Genomic DNA, 13880 nt, shown 5'->3' on the forward strand with positions numbered 1-13880 from the left:
AATACCATATATAATATGCACTATTGTTTTGCTTGTTTTTAGAATTGTTTTCCTCATTATTATGGTTTTGATATAATGGCTCTATGTTGTTTATTTCATTTGCTGTATAGAATTCTATTGTACACACATATAATAAATATTTTATCCATTCTCCATTTATCATATATTTATATCATTTTCATAATTTTTATAATACGCAATATTAGAAAGAACATTCCTATGCTTGTCTCCTATTACATAATGTCAAGAATTTTTCTAGATATCTCCCTAAAAATGACATTGTTGAATCAAAGGACAGTGTGTCTTCAACTTTACCATCTATGGCCAAATTGTTCTCCAGAGCAGTTTTTCCCATTTGCACTCCCACTAGCAGCATATAAGAATTTGCATCTTTTAGTATCTTTACCAGAACTTGGTAATATCTAGCCTTTACGTTTTTGCCAATTTGAGAATGTGAAATTAATATTGTTGTTTGAAGATACATTTTCCTAAACACTAACAAGGTTATACATATTTTCAAATGCTTCTTCCATTATAATTTTCTCCCATGATAACTGCCTATTTATTGCTTTGCCTATTTTTCTTTTAGGTCGTTAATCTTTTACTTATTGATTCCTAAGCATTCTCTAAAAATTCTTCTCTGACTTCTTAGTTTTCCTCTCTGGTAAGAAAATTCTTTAGGTAAATTTTTAAATTGATATATAACATACAGACAGAAAAGTACACAAATTATAAGGGCACAGCTCAGTAAATTTTCACAAAGGTAACCAGTGGCCACATCACAAAATAGAACACTACTAGCACCCAGAATATCCTCTTTTGTCCCCCTCCCAAGAATAAACACTAGCCCAACTCATAACACTATACATTATTTTGTATGTATATTTTGTATATATATATAATTGTTATATATATAACACTATGCATTATTTTGTATATATATATTTTGTATTAACACAAATAGAATTACCCACTATGTGCTGCCTACTGTGTAGCTTCTTTCATTCAATAATATTCTTGAGAGATTCATCTATGTTGTTTGTTCTCTTGGATATATTATATTCTATTGCACTACTATATTACAATTTACGTATCCAGTCTACAGTTGATGGATATTTGGATAGCTGACAGTCTAGGGGCTATTACAAAGAGTGCTACTATGAACATTCTTGTCCATGTCTTTTGGTAAACCTGTGTAAGCGTATAGCTAGGAATACAATAGCTGGGTCATAGGGTGTTATATGTTCAACTTTAGTAAAGCCTTCCAAACACTTTTCAAAAGTAGTTGTTTCAATTTACACTCCCACCTGCAAGATATAAAAGTTACAGTTGCTCCACAGCCTGGCCAAAACTGGTATTATCTGTCTTTTCCATTTAAGGCATTCTGGTGGGCATGTAGTGAGACCTTCGTAATTTGCATCTCTCTGCTAAAGTTCATCACTTTTCAAATATCCTCTCCCACACTGTGACTTGCTGTTTCACTATTTTATGCTGCCCTTTGATGAATAGAAGTTCTTAATTGTAATGTAGCATATTTTTATTCTTTTAAATTAGTGCTTTTTTTGTTAAAAAATATTATTTTGCTACCTCCAAGGTCATGAAGTCATTTTCTTATGCTTTCTTCTAAATATTTTGTTGTTTTTACCCTTCACATATACCTCTACAATCCATCTGAGATTGATTTTTGCATATGGTTAGGTTAGGGGGTCAAGAGATCTTTTTCACATGGACATGCAACTGACTTAGCATCATTTATTAAAAAGACCATCCTTGCCCTACCGCGCTGAAGCAACTCCTTTCTCATAATTCAAGTGATATGTGTGGGTCTATTTCTGGGGTTTCTACTCTGTTCAATATGTTTCTTTGTCTATTCTCATGTTAATACCACAGCATCTTAAATACTCTAGCTTTTTAATAAGTCACAATATGTGATGATACCTTATAAGTCCTCTAGGTTTGTTCTTGTTTTTCAAATTCTTCTTGACTATTTCTGGCCCTTTTCAGTTCCATACAAATTTTAGAATCTGCTTGTCAATTTTTTAAAAACTGCTAGGATTGCACTGTACTTATGAATCTATAAATCAACTTGGGGAGAACTGGCATCTTTACAATATTGAATCTCCAAATTCATAAACATGATATATCTCATACAGGTTTTTTAAACTTCTCTCAATAATGGTGTGTTTTTTGCATCTTTTATTAGATTTATTCTAGGCATTTGATGTTTTTGATGCTATCATAAATGGCATTATAAACTTCATTTTCTAGTCGCTTATTGCTGGCATACAGAAATACAATTGACTTTGTAGGCAGCAACCTTACTAAATGTAGTATTAATTCTTATAGGTTGTCTATAGATAGAGCTTTTGGATTTTTTTTTACGTAGACAATGGTGTCATTTGAGAATAATGATAGTTTTATTTCTTCCTTTTCAATCTTTTACCTTTCACTTCTTTACTTACCTTATTGCTTTGGCTAGGACCTCAATACTGACCAGGACTGAGGTATAGTGGGCATCCTTGTCTCATTCCCTATCTCAGGGGAAAAGCTTTCCATAATTCACTGCTAAGTGCAATGTTCTGCAATGACTTTTTTTTCCGCAATGACTTTTCATCCTTAGATCTTTATTTTTTTTCTTTTGTGAGGAAGATCAGCCCTGAGCTAACATCCAGGGCAATCCTCCTCTTTTTCCTGAGGAAGACTGGCCCTGGGCTAACATCTGTGCCTATCTTCCTCCACTTTATATGGGACGCCGCCACAGCATGGCCTGACAAGCGGTGCATTGGTGTGCGCCCGGGATCCGAACCCTGGCCACCAACAGCAGAGTGCGCGCACTTAATCGCTACGCCATGGGGCCAGCCCCATCCGTAGATATTTAATATTCATTACATAGGTAGTTTGCTTCATTTAAGAATCTCCCTCTTTTTTATAAAAGTAATCTTTAAATTTTTTTTAGAGAATAGTCAGCTCGATAAATTTCTGGCACAAGATTTCTATTTTGAATATCAGTGTAACTTTTACTAAAATCTGTTAAGTGGTCTATCGCTATTTGCTGTTTGAATCTTGCCTTTTTATTGCATTTTGAGAAATAAAAGGAAAATAAAAATACATAGATTTAGGTTTATATCAAAGCTATTCAGGTCACTTATCCACATTTTTAATTTAAACTAAAATGAGATCAAGAGGGGGCCGGCCCCTTGGCTTAGTGGTTAAGTGCGTGCTCCGCTACTGGCGGCCCGGGTTCGGATCCTGGGCGCCACCGACGCACCACTTCTCCGGCCATGCTGAGGCCACGTCCCACATGCAGAAACTAGAAGGATGTGCAACTATGACGTACAACTGTCTACGGGGGCTTTGGGGGAAAAAAAAGGAGGAAGATTGGCAATAGATGTTAGCTCAGGGCCAGTCTTGTTCAGCAAAAAGAGGAGGATTGGCATGGATGTTAGCTCAGGGCTGATCCTCCTCACAAAAAAAAAAAAAATGAGATCAAGAGGACGATTGAAGGCTAAAGATCCATTGATTTATTTTTTTCATTCAACAAGCAATTCTGGAGCAATTGTGATGTACCAAGAATGATTCTAAGCTCCAGGAACTTTGAAGGGTGAACACTCACTAATTAATTCACTTAACAAGCATTTTTGGAGAAATTATGGTGTACCTGGAAGCGTGCAAGGCCCTGGAGATACAAAGGCATTTTCAAAGAGGTCCCATCGCACAGGGAGAGACTGAGACACAGATACTTATCACACAGCACGGGAAACTCACTGACAGACATACACACATGATGATACACAGAGAGGTAGCTGGCATCTGTGAAGAATTTGCACAAGAGGCGATGCCTGAACTGAAGCTAAAATGATAAATGTGAGTTAATTAGGCAAAAGGGGAGTAGAGGTAGAAATACTGCATCATGAGTAAAGGGCCAAAAGTAAGCAAACAAAACAGCATCATTCATTCATTCATCAAATACCGATTGAGTGCTTTCTATGTCACAGACGTTGTATTAGGCACAAGGTACTGAGAAGTAAAAATAGATATAGTCCCTGCTCTCCTGAGTAGCTCTAACATGAAGGATAAGAAGCATTATAAAATGATACATAAGACTTTTTGTCTAAATAGTCATTAACCTCCAAAGAGGTTCTTATAATATAGTCTGCATGTTGCTATATTTCTAAGTGAAAATACATTGTAAGTGGTGGTTAGGTTTGTTCTCCAGCCCCCAAAGCCTATTTAATGCATAATACACATGATGTAAAGTATTAATAGTCCTGTTTCAAATATACTGAATCACCGTTATGTCATGGGTTTGGAAAAATGGAAAAATATAAGGCTCTGGGAAAACGTTGTAAAAGAAGACATAGACCTGGGTCTCATAGAAGTTACAATTTAGAAGAAGAGATAAATAACTTAAAAACTATGCAAATGAATGTATAATGATAATCTGAGATGAGTGCTCAGATAAAATGAAAGGATCACTGGAGATATAATGAAGCATCTTACCCTACCCTGAGGTCTGGGAAGACCAACCTGGCAACCAGGAAAAGGGATGAAGGAAGAACAATCTAGGTATGATGTTAAAGGAACTGGGACAAGATCATTGTGGGTGATATAGGAAAAGAGAGGAGGAGAGTAGATTGAGAAAGGCCATGTCCAGACTACACAATGCTTTGTGAGTCATGTCATTTTTTTTCTAAGAGCAAAGGGAAGCCGCTGAGAGATTGAAAGCAATGGAGTATCATGGCAGATTTACATATTAAACAACTCGTCCCATCTGCACTCTAGAGAAAAGATTGTACAGAGTCCAGATTGGATGCAAGGCATCCAGGTAGGAGATTACTGTGATGATCCAGGAAAGAGATGACAGTGGCTCAGACCAGGGTGGCAGCAGCAGAGATGGAATAAAAGGTAAATGCGTTGGACAGCTATTTAGGTGCTAGGCCTTGGTGCAGGATTACTGAGAGGGCTGAGAGAAAGGGAGTGTCAAGAATGACTCCAAATTTTAAAAGCTATTTAGGAAGTAGAATTGATTGATTGAGGGTGAATAAGAAAAGTGAATGGGTGGTATCCAGATATATGGCTTGAATAATAGGGTGGATGGTGATTTAGCCACTAGATTCACTGAGCAGGAAGTTTAGGAAGAAAAGTGATGAGTTCCATTTAGGACATTTGAGATACTTTGGGTATTCCATGGGTACAAGGTAAGCATAAGCAGGCAGTTTAGAGACAGGCATCTGACACTTGGGAGTAGAGTGTCTGGAGCAGATATAAAGGTATGGAAGTCATGATTTTGCAGGTTACAGTTGACCCCATCGGCAGGGTTGACATGCGACTTTGAGGAAGTACCACCATTAAGAACTAGGGTTGCAGGTCTGACCAACTCTTGCATTAATTAGAGTCCAACCTTTTTGCAGCCACATGCTTATATAGCCCCCAAATAATTCATATCTTGTCTGTACAACCTCCCCAGATTTAATTACAGCCCTCCCTAGGTGGGTACATAGTGATTGAGAATCAGATTCACTAGTTATTATTTTCCTTCAATGGAAACCAAGTATTGAATAAAGCAAAGCAGAAGAATTATTTTCACATTTTAGCCTCTTTTGCAATCTTTCTCTTCCTTTATGAGAACTGGTCTTTAACCATCCTTTCTAGCCTCCTACTGCACCATACCAACATTTACAGAACAATATGCACAAGCCGGGCTTGTGTGAACCACTCTCAGAAAACCATTTCCAAAGCCAGGATGGGATTAGAACACTCACTATAGCTAATATTTATTTTCCATTATTAAACTGTAATTGGATGTCAATAAAATGAAAAATTAAATTTGGTACAAGCCTTGTACAATAAACCCTTTACATTTCAAACTTTGTTAAAAATGTGTCTAAAATAACAAGGCTCACCTTCCTGCTTTTGCTACATACATAATAATGGCCACATCAGCAGGTACTCAGTATTTGACTATTATACTTGTTAGGACTCTTGGTCGCACGTGACAGAAACCCATCTGAAAGCAATTTAAAGAAAAATGGATTTATTGCCATTGATAGCTGGGTAGCTCATTGAATCTAAGAAAAAGCTGTAGAATCTGAGAATTCAGGGACCACCACCACCAGGACACTTTACCCGTTGGGATTTCAACTTGTTTCTGCTTCTCTTTATGAGTCCGTTTCATACATTGTTATTGCAAATCATCTTCTCCATGGGGTGGGGAAGGTGTCACTCCAATCCCAGTTTAGCTGCTTCCTGTCCGCTTGAGTTGCTTTCTCCCCATGTCCAAGTAGCAAGGACAGGGAATGATTCTGTTTGGCCCTGCACCCCACCAAGATGACTGCCTTTTTGTTCAATCACTTTGGTGGGGAGATGAGATATTCCACTGGGTCAGGCCTGTGCCATGTGCCCATCCTGTGGTCAGTAGGAGAGATCTGCTACCATAATAAGGAATATGGCAAATCTTGCGACTAAACACAATCACTACTATACAATACATACAATAGTGATGCTCAGAATCCAATCTCTTGGGTGGCATGAAAAAAGATGTGACAATACCTCAGAATCATCATCGTGTATGATAATTCCCATCGGAGAGTTTTGTGTACGTAGACAGAATAAGATTGGGGGCTGAATCCTATACGTCATTGAACGTCCCTAGAAGTTTGAATGTTTTTAAAATATCATATTTGTAGTAAATTATTAATCTCTGAAAAATAGAATATGAAAATAATTTTCAGTTATTTTTGAGCTCAAATTTGCTATTTTCAGTCTAGATTTTACTACATGTAATACAAGTATAATAAAAGAAAATCTGGGTCAATAATTTCTAACTTAGTGATTGAGCTCATTTTTTTTTCATGATCGATTAATCACATACTCATATGGTATTCTCTTCATGAGATTCTGTCTTAAAAACAATGTCAACAGGACATCTTATAAACGTTAATTATAGATTTGAGTAAAGAGGAAGTATACCTATAGCCATGATTCCTGGGAGAGCTGAAAGCTAATAATAAATATTACTGTAGCTCAATTCTCTTCATTCCTTCTTTAAAAACTTAAAAAACAAATTAATTACAGGGACAAAAAGCCACTTTTCAAACATGATAAAACCAAAGAACATTGTTTGTTTTCAAAATTCACTGACTGGAATGTGAACACTTAAATGATCGAGAAACTAATAAATTTCAGACTATGGTTAACAGCAAAATTTAAAGTTGTGAATTTTGTTCCCCAGTCAAGGTTCACCAATAATTCACAATATGCAATTAACAGAAGTAGATTTATTATTCCTAATATGAAGTCATTTCTATGTGAAATTAGCCAAGGATATAGTCATTTTACTCAGAAACATCATCTGAGTCTTAAGTAAAGCAAATTTGAGATGAATAAGACATTCGATGCTCCCTTTAAAATTCTTACACCCAAACTTCAATTAGGCTTTAATATTTCAGAGGCCTTGGCATTTGGAGACTCTCATTATTATTTAAGTCAAATTTTAAAAATATTGATTTCATATTATGGACCTTGTATAAAACAATTTTGTGGAATTCTTTTTTTTATTTTTTTTAAATTTTTTGTTTATTGCAGTAACATTGGTTTATAACATTGTAAAAATTTCAGGTGTACATCATTGTACTTCTATTTCTGCATAGATTACATCATGTTCACCACCAAAATACTAATTACAACCCATCATATTTTGTGGAATTCTAAGTGTAAGGAGACTCTTCTAATCTGGCTATTGTAACTGATATGACTCTCAATATCATGAAGACTGAAATGATTCTATGACTGTAAGCTCAGTGTCCTTTTGTCATGCAAGTGATATTCTCTGTGCTAGCACTAATTTGATATGTCACAGGTGCAGAGAGCATAGATTACATGGCAGTATAAAGACATAGACATCTGAAACCTCTTTAGACTTTTGCATGCCTTTTTCAAAGCTTGTAAAACTCGTTAGGATGTTAACAAGTAAACTGAGAAAGTAGCAGGACATGGGAACTGGAATCAGAGTGGAAGACACATTTATTGACGTGCCACCTTGAGCAAGTCCCTTAATGTCCCTGAGCCTTAGTTTTCTTGTTTTTAAATGGAGATAATAATACCTACCTTGGAGGATTGTTTATGGGACTAAATAAAATGACAAATGAAAAACCTGGCATGTAGCCACTTCATAAATAGCTGCTATTATTATTTGGTTCTGTTACATGGAGTAAGCCTCTGCTTTGAACATTTAATCTTGACTAAGAAGGTTGAGAACCAAAAGTTACTTTTTGGATTTGTCACTAGGGACAAATCTAATGCCAATAGTGGCTTTACTCAAAGTTGCAAATGGATGTAAATAATCACTCTCACCATCTTGGAAAGCACCAACTGACCCTAGTTAAGTGTAATGTCCAGAGAGAATGTTAAATAGCCATGTCCTACAGTTCTGAATTCATCAGAACCCAACTATATGCTCGGTGTTGGCCAGTAACATTCCTGATCATACAACAGGAAAGCCTGACAAGCACCTGCCCCGGTTTACCCCTCACAACTCTAGGCTTAGCCTGTACAAAAGTTTGAATTCTTGGGTGCACAGATGCTGGAGGCCCACCATCAATATTTTGTCTCAGTGGGTCTAAACTGCAGGTTTAAAAAGCTCTTCAGGTGAGCAGAAAGACAAATTCTATTTTGCAATGCTTTTGTTGTTACTATATCATTAACAGTTTTTCATGTCAATAAGTATCTTTCTACAACATAATTTTTAATGGCTTCATAACATAGGTGTGCTGCTATAATTTGTTTCAGACTTGTGATTGGCTTCTAGTTCAAGCTAGACATCACCTATATTAATACACTTGCTATTTATAAAGTGACCTTGACTTGAGTCTTACTGCCCATGCACAGCCTTATGGTTTTTTGAGAGGAGTGGTTAACAGCATCGTGGGCTCTGGTGTCAGCCTGAACTCACACTCCAACCTTGGGCAAGTCAGTTAGCAATGCAGGTCCCAGTTTCTACATCTGTTAAATAAGGATGATCATAATAGCACCTCATAAGGTTGTGGGGATGACTCAATCCAAATATGTAAAGTGCTTAGCACAGTGACTATCACAGCATCAACACTCAATAAACCTTAATTATTGAGATAAAAGAAAAAAGCAGCCTCTGACATCCAGGAGCTGGCCAGGTCTTCACAGCTGGGCCTGGCTGTTCTCCTATTGACCACAAACAATGTCACAGAATATCAGACAAGACCACTTTAGTGACCGTGGTCACTAAGTGACCCACTCTGTAAGCATGTCTGAACACAGACAAAACACGAAGACTGTCCAAACCACAAAATATGAAACAGTCCCTCTCCCAGTAAGCAAGTGATGGCTGCTTCTTTGCCAATTACAGCTTCAGCCTCAGTCTAGTCTCTTCCTAGGTAAGATGCACTCAAATACCCAATCATAAAATCCCCTCTTCCTGACAGCCTCCAATCCAGAGAGCAAAGCCCCGCTTCCTTAACCCCTCCCCAAGTCACCTAACACAAGCCCAAGTTCTCTAATAAGCCCTTTCTACCTCCTTCACTGAGACTCCCCACAGTTCTCCATGGTGCACCTTCTCCCTGGCTGCAGTGAGCAATAAACCCAACTTGTTCCACTGAAGCTGAACAAGTGTGTTCCTGGCGGTCTTTTGCTGGAGGGCATTGATGGTATTACTCTGGAGCCCTTTCTTCATAATGCAACCACAAAGTAGAGAGCTTGACTTCACCTTGGAACTATAGTCCTATATCATTTGAAAAACTAAGGGTGGAAGCCAAGAAGCAAAGAAGGTCATCCCCACTTGACTTGAGAAGCACCAACACAGATTAAGGATTAAGAAACATTGCAACTTTTGTAAAAAGGTCACTACAAATTTTTTTGTCAGAATATTCGTTAACCACAAAACACATTCTTAGAATACAGATCTGCATATTAGCCAAGACCACAATAAGACAAAAAAAGTACCTACTTATAAGCTCAAAGTTGTAAGGCCATAGGTTGTTCCAATTTATAAATGGGTTGTTCCAGAAATTCATTTAAAGTTTGTTTCTTTTTTTTTATTTTAATTTTTATTTATTGCAGTAACATTGGTTTATAACATTGTATAAATTTCAGGCGTACATCATTATACTTCTATTTCTGCATAGATTACATCGTGTTCACCACCCAAATACCAATCACAACCCATCACCATTAAAGTTTGTTTCTAACATAAAATAGAGATTCCAATTGAAACCATATCATAAAGTCATTAAGTTTACCCTTCATCCTCAAAGCCTATTTAATCTTGAATATATGTGAAGTGCTATTTCAAATGCACCATCACTTACGTCTTCATATCCAGGTAAAAATGCATTCCCACTGCAGGAGGTCCATTTCACCAATATCTCCAAAATTAGCAGTATTAAATCATGCTAGGTGCCAATAACTCAACTCTATACAACTGCAGAAGAAAGGTGATCAGGATAGTTTTGGCTGCACCAAGGTTTATCATACAACATAGCAAGAAGCCAGCAGGGTTGGTTAATTCAGTGAGTCATGGGCTCAACAACACATCAAGGCCCCAGGTGATTGAGCACGCCCTAACTTTTTGCCTTCATCCTCAGAGCAGCAGGGATGACTGGCTCCATGGTGCCAAGATGGCTACAGCACTTACCCACATTCCCATGCAGGCAATAAAACACAGTGAGGAAAAGGAAAGTTTAGACCATATTGATCTCTTTTTCCTGGAGAGAGGGGAATCTTCTTTTCCAGAAGTGCCCTCCTCACCACTTTCCCTCACTATGAAAACTTCTCTCATTGACAAGGAGTGTATCACATGGTCATGCCAAAACCAGTCAATGCAAGAGGAATGGTTCGCAGCCCTACCTGCACATTCCCACCAACACTGCACAAGAGTTCCCTTTTCTCCACATCCTTGCCGACACTTGTTATTTCTTGGTTTTCTTTTTTGATTATAGCCATTCTAACAGGTGTGAGATGATTTCTCATTGTGGTTTTGATTTGCATTTCCCTGATGATTAATGATGTTGAGCATCTTCTCATGAACCTGTTGGCCATCTTTATGTCTTCTTTGGAAAAATGTCTATTCAGATCTTCTGCCCATTTTTTAATCAGATTGGGTTTTTGTTTTTGTTTTTGTTTTTTTGCTAATTCATTGTATATTTTGGATATTAGCCCCTTATCAGATATATGATTTGCAATTATTTTCTCCCATTCAGTAGGTTGCCTTTTCATTTTGTTGATGGTTTCCTTTGTTGTGCAGAAGCTTTTTAGTTTGACGTAGACCCACTTGTTTATTTTTGCTTTTACTGTTTTTGCTTTTGGTGTTAGACTTAAAAAGTCATCACCAAGACCTATGTCAAGGAGCTTACCACCTATGTTTTCTTCCAGGAGTTTTATAGTTTCAGATCTTTGATGCATTTTGAGTTAATTTTTGTGTATGGTGTAAGACAGTGGTCCAGTTTCATTCTTTTGTACGTGTCTATCCAATTTTCCCAGCACCATTTATTGAAGAGATTGTCCTTTCCCCATGGTATATTCTTGGCTCCTTTCTCAAAAATTAATGGACCATATATGTGTGGGTTTATTTCTGGGCTCTCTATTCTGTTGCACTGATCTGTGTCTGTCTTTATGCCAATACCATACTGTTCTAATTACTATAGCTTTGTAATATAGTTTGAAATCAGGGAGCATGATGCTTCCAGCTTTGTTCTTCTTTCTCAAGATTGCTTTGGCTGTTTGGGGTCTTTTGTGGTTCCATACAAATTTTAGGATTGTTTGTTCTATTTCTGTGAAAAATGCCATTGGGATTTTGATAGGGATTGCATTGAATCTGTATATTGCTTTGGGTAGTATGGGCATTTTAACAATATTAATTCTTCCAATCCATGAGCATGGAATATCTTTCCATTTATTTGTGTCTTCTTCAATTTCTTTTATTACTGTCTTGTAGTTTTCAATATACAGGTCTTTCACCTCCTTGGTTAAATTTATTCCTAAATATTTTATTCTTTTTGATGCAATTGTAAATGGGATTTTCATAATTTCTTTTTCTGATAGTTCATTATTAATGTAAAGTAACACAACAGATTTTTCTGTATTGATTTTGTATCCTGCTGTTACTGAACCAGGTTCGCTTTGTCCACCGCCCAGAAAGCCAATCACCAAAACAATGAGATTGCAGAGAGAGAGGGTTTAATCACAAGGCAGCCAAGTGAGGAAATTGGAGAATGAGTCTCAAATCCTCTTCTCCAAAAACAGGGATTCAGGGATATTTATGGGATGGGGGGCAAGGTGGTCTGAAATGTGGATATGGATGATTGGAGGTGAGGAAAGATGAGGTAATTGATGATCTGTGCAAGCGTAGTCAGACTCCATGCCTCTTCATAAGACACATGTTCACAAAATGGCGGCATTGGCATGACCCGAGGGTGGAGTTTTTAGCCTCTTGATGTCAAAAGGTCGCTTATTGGACATCTGCTTGGGCCCAGTTGATGGGTTGATGATAGTCTCAACCGGCCTGAAGTGGACGAGGGGTTCAAATTCCTGAAAAACAGCTCAAACATTCATTACCATGGTGATAACCAGGGAGATGTTATCTATGGGAACCTAGTGGGAATCAGATAGCGTACTGCCTAAGCAGCGTGGGTAACAATGGATTGGGGAACAACTGAAAGCTACAATAAGTAATTGCAAAAAGGAAAAAAAAAAAACCTTTAGCTCCTAGCTACTTAATCATCAATGGCTAACTGTTTGCCAGTTTCACTGCAACTTCACCGAATTTGCTTATTAGTTCTAAAAGTTTTTTAATGGAGTCTTTAGGGTTTTCTATATATAATATCACGTCATTTGAAGATAGTGACAGTTTTACTTCTTCCTTTCCAATTTGGATGCCTTTTCTTTCTTTTTCTTGCCTAACTGCTCTGGCTAGGACTTCCAATCCTATGTTGAATAAAAGTGGTGAGAATGACCATCCTTGTCTTGTTCCTAATCTTAGAGGAAAAGCTTTCAGCTTTTCACCATTGAGTATGATGTTAGTTGTAGGCTTGTCACATATGGCCTTTATTATATTGAGGTACATTCCCTCTATACCCACTTTATTGAAAGTTTTTATCATAGACGGATGAGACCCGCTGGGACACTCCACTCACTCCAGAGCCTATAGATGGCATCCTGGGAAAACTGGCAAAAGCCAGCAAAGGGTAAGAATCCTTACCAAAGTCAGCTCTCCCAGATCACCATCTGTAGTGCCTGGTCAAGAGCGGAAGGTAAATTTTCATGTTGTCCCTTGCTTTCCAAATCAGATTGAAAGGAAAAAAACATTGTTTATTGATGCTTTCTCCCCCAGGTACAACTATTGCCTTCTTGTTTGTCTCATTTTGTGTCCTGAGAACTTGGCTTGGCAACAATCAAATTGGGAGCCCCCAAAATAGAGCCAGAGAGAAATGTGGGTTGCACCCCATCTGTGGCTAGATATGGCTGGACTGAACTGTGAGTTGCACTCCATTTGTGGCAGGAGTCCTACAGACTATTGCCTAAGTCTTTCATTTGGTTATCTTTCTCAGTGGCTCTGGATTTTGGGAGGGTAGTATCTTTTGCACCCTCTTTGAGGATGGCCACTCTTGTATCCATGGGGTTGTTCAATACTGCCAGGAATATTTACTGTTTGTCCTGGCTGAAGCCAGGACAAGATATTCGAAAGGATAGGATTTTTTTCTTAAGTAGCTCTACGGTCAGAGGTTGGCCGAATTGGAAGCTGATATTCAAAGCCTGATATAAACTTTTTTTTTTAAAGTCTTCTCCCCTAAGCTAACACGAAACTATGTATCCAAAGGGAAAGAAAAACATTCTGAAGCCATTGTGGAAGGATT

Source organism: Diceros bicornis, chromosome X, assembly GCF_020826845.1.
Source record: "Diceros bicornis minor isolate mBicDic1 chromosome X, mDicBic1.mat.cur, whole genome shotgun sequence".
In the NCBI taxonomy this organism is placed as follows: domain Eukaryota; kingdom Metazoa; phylum Chordata; class Mammalia; order Perissodactyla; family Rhinocerotidae; genus Diceros; species Diceros bicornis.